General features: G+C 37.9%; 1 pseudogene; it reads right to left on the bottom strand.

Annotated features, from left to right (window-relative positions):
• Window positions 1-1,809: 1,809 nt before the first annotated feature.
• LOC110308451 overlaps window positions 1,810-7,910 on the bottom strand; it is a 16,504-nt pseudogene continuing 10,403 nt past the window's right edge.

The raw sequence follows: 7,910 nt of genomic DNA, 5'->3' as shown, positions 1-7,910 counted from the left end.
TCGATTTCATGAAGAAGTGCCATACTATCCAATAAACAGATGTGAAATATCTGTATGAATGTAATGTTGTTTATTCAACGATAACAGAATTTAAAGACAAGTACAGCAAATGCTGATACATCTTGAAGGAAAAATTTAATCCAAATAATGGAGCATAATATTTTTGCCTCAGCAACAGAAAACAAGTAGACAGAATCTGAATAAGGGTGTAGATATGCCGAACTACAGGCTACTTCCATGCAACAAAAGAACACATTCTTTTCAAGAACACACAGATTGACAGTATTCTGGGCTATAACACAAATTCCCATAAGCTTAAAAGAATTGAAACCATGTGTTATGCTCTGTTACCACTGTGAATTAGTCCTTAGAACTGCAATGCTTTAGAGATACTGGAATGTTACAAGTATATAGGCTAATTACCCTTCTTGAGCTAGCGTTAGCTCCAAGGTGAGCCCTTACTTGTCCTCCTCTGTGTCAAAACTAGGGTCCTGTGACTAACAGATTAAAAGCCTTTTATGTCTGTGAACTCAGCAAACCACTAGCTCCCATCAATCCAAAAGGCTAAGAATAGTATCAGGTAGCATCTTAAGCCCATGGAAAAGCTTCCTTCATCTTACTGTAACAGTTTCTCTGATGTATTTACTGTAACAATTTCTCTGATGTATTTTTTAATTTGCCTTGATTTATGACTTTCATTTTTTCTATAAATGGGAAAACAACTGCTTCCATGTTAGAACATGGAATTGAGGGTAATCTGAATCTGTGTTCCTAGGCCATGTTCATTCAAAATAGTTCAGATAGACTATCTTTTAGTCCCTTTCAGGTGAGCACTGTGATGTTTTATTTTGTTGCATCAACACTATAGTAAAATTAAATCAGAAATTACTTTTTTAAAACTTAATTCCCTTGATTGACTCATCTGTTTGAGGGGTGAGTATAGTTGGTTGGGTCATCGCAAGATATGTTCACTTGAAGACTGAATGTTTTGCCTTGATCGAAGGCTTTGCTTAAGCTTGAAGGTCTCCTCCCCTGAAAAAGTACTTTCAAGCCAGAATCTTGTCTCCTGGATGTCACAATACAGTTTCTACTGTGTACACAACTTTTAATCTTCATGACCATCTTGATGCAGCAGAAAGGCAATCTCTTGTCATCAAAGGATTCAAATCCAGAAATGAAGCTGTTATTCTTGGTTATTTATAGAGAAGATAAGACAGGAAAACACATTCTTCCTCAGTTTGTCCAACAGCTGGAACATCTCCGGGATGAGGTTGCAAATAATGAAGTTCTGAGTGTAGAGATGACTCATCATTACAAAGGTTCTCTCCAAAATACAGAAGCTCCAAAGAATATGTCCTCATTGGAGCATTTGCCTTTAAACTCACACAATATAAAGGTACACTTGGGAATGTGTCTTAGTTTGGATTTAATTGCTGTGAAGAGACACCATGACCACAGCAATTCTTACAAAGGAAAACATTTTATTAGGGCTAGCTTACAGTTTCAGAGGTTTAGTCCATTTTTTTCCTGCCATGACTATGGTGGCATGCAGGCAGATGTGATGCTGCAGAAGGAGCTGAGAGTTCTTCATCTTGATCTAGAGGCAACAGAAGGCCTCCAATAAGGTCATATGGCCTTCAACAAGGCCAAACCTCGTAATAGTGCCTCTCCCTATGGGCCAAACCTCCAGACACATGAGAATGTGGATGCCATACCTATTTAAACTACCGCAGCAAGTGAGCCTAAAAGTCCTTGATGTAAGTAGTCAGTACCTATTGAAATTCATTCCCCTCCTCTGTAACTTGGACATCAGCCCTTTTTTCCTCTCTGCTCTGCCTGCATCTTCTGTTTCTCTTCACATGAGCCATTTTCTTTCCATGTGGTATCCCTTTTATGCTGACTCTCTGAAAACCTCTTAAAATCTAAACAGAACATGTTCTCACACAACTTCACCTCTCAACTGGGGCTGGTTAGTGCAGTCGAGGAATCAGCAATTGGTATTAGGGAAAATTCTGGCAAAAAGGCTCTAAGACATGTTTACAGAGACACAACAGGGGATACAAAACAGTAATAGCCAGTGTCACTCATTCACTCTCAGAAAAGTCCTTATTTTAAAGTGGGCATTCAGAAGTCCTGAGATTCCCTTCTCTTCCTCCTCTGTATCTTCAGTGACCTGCTTGTTGTGATATGTGATTCCTACGGTGGAGATCACACAAATTCTGACTGGAGTTTTATCACTATCAGCAAAGTTCACCCACTGCACCATCTGAGCTGCTGCCTCTGGAGTACTGTACTGTAGTTTCTCATTGCTCACATAGTGGGCAATAATATTGTTCCCATGCACACAGAACTCATTATCACCCTCAAATGTAACCTTATCATAAGGAAATTTGCAGTGAAATTCAGGGGATCATTTGGCTTAGCCAAAATAGAAGGCGGTGATGATGTCAGAGCCCAGCTATACTGAGCATATATGAGGGCCTTGAAGGTCCTATGGTTTTCAAGATATGTACAGAGTCCTAGCCACCATGGTAACTACAAAGAGAAAGACAGTAGAGCTGTTAGTGACACAGAAATTCTTTCAAATTCATGTCCTTTTAAAAAAGTAATTGTTACTTTTATAGATATGTATCTATATGTATATATATCTATATGTGTATTCACAAATACAGAAATCCAACCTTCACAGACTGTGTAATATTACTTGTATGTATGTTTTCAGAGAGGATTATTCTGATACATTCTGATAACTAAGGCTCAGGCATTGCAAGAGGAAGTAAAAGACTCCAAGTTCCAGAGGATCGTAGAGTTTAGTAAAACTGTTATCTTAGAAATCCTATAAATATCAGAAGCTATAGTCATAAAGTCTCAGGGACATGACTTACTAAACATGAGCTGAACAAGGATAACACACATTGCAAACAAGAGCAGGGAAAGCCTAGGAAGTCCTTAGTTCTATACTGGGAATGACAGGCAACCAAGGAGTGCTAGAAGAAGGAAAGATAGTCTTCCCCAGGAAAGAGCACAACAATGGCCTATCCAGTATCCAGGCCAGCCCTGAAATTTTCAATACAAAAAACTCTTTAACTTTTATATAAATATTTATAAATGAAACAATTCACTTCTAAATAATCTTTGAGTCAAAGCAAGATTTAGAAAGCATATAAGAAAAATGAAATAAAAGTACAATATTTAGCACTTTATAAGTTATTGCTAAGGCAATATTTAAGAAGGAATTGAACTCTCTCTCTCTCAATAGATAGATAGATAGAGAGATAGATAGATAGATAGATAGATAGATAGATAGATAGATAGATAGAGAAGAAAAGTCTTAAGTCAATGACAGCTGCATATACATTCACACTAGGATATATACATACATGTGCATACATATATGAATATATATGACTTTATATATGTGTGTGTGTAAATGTGTTTATGTGTATATAACATCATTAATAAAAGAAAAGGATGCCAAGAATTTAATAGGAACCAAAGGGCATGCAAGGGGTTGGAGTGACAGGACATAGAAAGGAGAGGTTTAAGGCGGTCAAAGGCAGATAAGAGAGAAGGAGTGATGTAAGTATACTTCAGTTATAATTTAAAAGAAAAAACTATAAAATAAACACAGATAATTCAAAGTAGAAAAGAGAAATGACTACTATCAGGGCAGAAATCAAAAGGCAGCATCGCACTAGAGAAGAGCAGCAGTTATTTTATACTATAGTCCACAGTTATAAACATCTAGCTAGTCTCATTAGGGGAAAAGGAAGAAAAAACAAATTAGGTATATGAGAAGGTATATGAGAAAAAAAACAAGAGTGGGTATATGAGACGTGACCCTTCTCAGAGATTTCACAGATATTCACAATAAACACAAACAATTTTACTTTAATAAATTCACCAACTTACACGAAAGAATCAATTTCCTTAAAAACAACAAATAAATCAAGAGAGTGGAGAATGTTTGGGTTGTGGGTCTAGGCTTTAATAGATACAGTAGATCAAATATCACAACTCAAAGATAAAGCAGAGGAACCAGACAGCATAATCAACAATTATGAAAATTATAAGAAACATAGGAAATGAACATGCACAAATTATGGGACTCCATAAAAAGACTAAATATTTGATTTATAAACATAGGTGAGGGAGAAGAATCCCAGGTCCACAGCATAGAGCAGATTTTCAACAAGATCACAGAAGAAAACTTCCCCAAACTAAGGAAAGACATGCCTAACCAGATACAAGAATCATACAGAATACTCAATAGACAAGGCCAGAAAAACCCCATGGCAAACTTAGACCATGAGGAATGATAAAAAAAAAAGTCACATAAGGACATTTATTTTTAGGAAAATATACAATGCATATAAATTTAAGTATATAAATATATGAATAACTTAAATGAAATAATACCACTTGGTGTGATAAATGATTTCTGTGGCCTTCCCAGCTTTGAGAAGGCCCTTCCCAACCTTGAGCAGGCTGAACAGACCTTGAGCGCTTGCCACAGTGGACCTTATCGACCTTGGTGGAGTCATCTGCCTTGGTTGCACTTGCAAGTTCCCACAGGAACTTAGAACATTAGACTGCCATGCTGACCCTGCTTGGCAAAACAAAGGATGGGTTCTGTGGGCTTTCCTTACATAAATGCGGTACTGAATATTAATTTTGGAGCCTTGATTAGAACCTTGTCTTGGCTTCATTCTTCTCTTGCCCNCCCCCCCCCCCCGTCCTCTTTTTCATTTCCAGGCTCCCTTTCAGGTAAACCCAGTTTATCCCTGGCCGCTGGATGGCTACAGCTTTCTCCAAAAAGCAGAGACTGACTATCTAGCAAAACCCAGTGCCTCTGAGTTGTTTGTTAAAGGACTCCAAGAGACTCCTAAAACAAAAGAGGCTACTGCCATTGTTTTTAATTGCCTTCCAGAACCAGAAGTTTGGATCTCATTGCTGGAGACTTCACATAGTTTGTTTGCACACAAGACTTGGAATAATTGAATGGGAATTCACATGGAAGTATCCTTCCTGAGGACTAGCTCTCACACTATCTGAAGGTATTATATAAACAACCAAAGGAAGAAGGTAATTAAAAGTTCTATCCAGCTATACCTTATGAACTGTAATAATGACCAACACAGCAAACAGCACAGCAAAATTAACATGCAACAATGGCAACAATGACGCTTATACCTTGGGAAGGAGGTAAACAACAGCTGTATAATTGGACTTATGACCTATTCAGTTATTACTCCTGTAATTGTAAGCCTAGTCAACTTCTTCTGGCTAGTGAGGTTATGTATCCTAGAGAAGACACTATTGCCATGTCCCTAGACCAGTTAATTCCTAACTGCATTTTAGACACATAAATCCACAGATGAGTGAAGCTTCTCCCCCCTCATCCAAGAAGTTTCTCTTTGCAGTAGATGTAGACTAGCACAGAAAGTCACAACTGTTATTATCTGAGAATAATGTTGTGTGCAGCTTCATTAAATGTACCTACAATATACCCCTTGTAAGGCTTAGGGAATATTATAGAAGAGAAAGTAGAAGGATTGTAAGAGACAGAGGACTAGGAAATTTTCTGCAAAATTCTGTCCTCTATATATTACAGGAGTTGACACTCATGAATTCTTAACAATCTGGTCACTTAAACAAGACTTACATGGTGACATTAGTTGACATGCCACAGGGTTTCACCCTCAAATGAAGCTCTGTAGACAATTAATGGCTGTTAACAGAGGGATAATTAGTTTGTACCAGTGATGAGCTTCAGATGTGTTATCCAATTCCAAATGGTCAGCCTAAACACATGCACACATGAGCATCATTAAATAGACTTAGCACATTTTATTTATATATATGGACACATATGTATGTATATGCTATGTGTTTTTAGAATAATAATTAAAGAAGGAGTCATAAATTTTAGAGGGAGTAGGGATAACATGAGAGGAATTGAGGTGCACAAAGGTGGGGTGATAAAGATGTAATACAGTATTTGTACATTAAATTCTCAAAGGCCAATGAATTAGTTGTAAACCAAAAGGAAAATGAAAACAACAAAAACAAATAAAACTCAAAACTCCAAGAAAACAAGCAACCTAATTAAAAGTAGGTTTTGGAACTAATCAGAGAGTTCCAAAGAAAAGAACTACAAATGGCTACATTTTTTTTTTAAGTAGGATTCTCTTAGTATTCAGAAAGATGCAAATTAAAATTCCTCTAAGGCTTCATCTTTCAAGTCATAATGATTAAGATTAACAAAAACAAGACAACAAATGCTGTTGAACTAGGGAACTGTCACGCACTGTTGAAGGGATAGCAAGTTGGTGATGTCATTATGGAAATCAGTGTGACAATTCTCAAGAACACTAGTACAAGACTCGCTGTAGGAACTAAACTTATTACTTTCTGGGTTTACCCCACAAGGGGTCCCATTTCCTGATTCACACATATACAGCCAACCAAGTTCATAGCAACTCTATTCAGAATAACTAAGAGTTGTAAGGAGCCTCATGTCCAATAATCTTGAAAGCTGACTGACAGAATCTAAACATAGATAAATGTCACATATTCTCTCTGATATGTGGACCTTAACAACAAATGTTATGATTGGCATGTTTAATTTGCAGTATATCTATAGTAGACAAGAAACTAGAAAATAACTGTTGGTAGGGAAGGGAAAGATGAATCCTAAGAAAGGAGAACAGTAGAAACTAGGTGATATGAAGGGGAAAGGAGGAATATTGGTGATAGATACATAGATAGGTAGATAGATAGATAGATAGATAGATAGATAGATAGATAGATAGATAGATAGATAGATAGGTAGGTAGATAGGTCTGGAGATGTATGTGAGGTTAGATTAGAATAGGAGAGGATAACTAACACTAAGGATGTTTTTTAAAGCAATATGGAAATTTTGTAAACTTCTTTTTATTTCCTTTTCACACTTTTTTTTTCATTTTTTTTTCTCACCCACCAACCCACCCACTCCCATCCTCCTGCCCTGGCATTACCCTACACTGGGGCATTGAACACACTCAGGCCCAAGGGACTCTCCTCCCACTGATGCTCAACAAGGCCATCCTCTGCCACATATGTGGCCAGCTCCATGGGTCGCTCCATGTGTATTCTTTGGTTGGCGGTCCAGTCCCTAGGAGCTCCTGGGGGTCTGTTATGTTGACACTGTTGCTCCCTCCATGGGGCTGCAAACCCCCTCAGCTCTTTCAGTCCCTTCTCCAATTCCTCCATCCAGGACTCCCAAGCTCAGTCCAAAGGTTGACTTCGAGCTTCCTCCTCTGTATTTGTCAGGCTCTGGCAGAGCCACTCAAGAGACAGCCAGCCATATCAGGCTTCCATCAGCAAGCACTTCCTGACATCCACAGTGATGTCCAGGTTTGGTGGCTGTTTGATGGATCCCCAGGTGGGGCAATCTCTGGATGGCCTTTCCTTCAGTCTCTACTTCACACTTTGTCTCCATATTTCCTCCTGTGAGTATTTTGTTTGCCCTTCTAAAAAGCACTGAAGCATCCACATTTTGGTCTTCCTTCTTCTTAGGTTTCATATGGTCTATGAATTGAATGTTGGGTATTCTGAACTTTGGGGCTAATATCCACTTATCAGTGAGTACATACCGTGTTTGTTCCTTTGCCACTGAGTCACCTCATTCAGGATGATATTCTCAAGTTCCATCCATTTGCATAAGTATTTCATGAAGTCGTTGTTTTTAATAGCTGAGTAGTATTCCTCTGTGTAAATGTACCACATTTTCAGTATCCATTCCTCTGTCGAGTAGTTTCCAGCATCTGGCTATTGTAAGTATTACTGCTATGAACATAGTGGAGCATGTGTCCTTATTGCATGATATATATATATATATATATATATATATATATATATATACA

This window comes from Mus caroli, chromosome 13 (assembly GCF_900094665.2).
Source record: "Mus caroli chromosome 13, CAROLI_EIJ_v1.1, whole genome shotgun sequence".
Lineage (NCBI taxonomy): Eukaryota > Metazoa > Chordata > Mammalia > Rodentia > Muridae > Mus > Mus caroli.
This window is presented reverse-complemented; position numbering and strand designations above follow the sequence as displayed.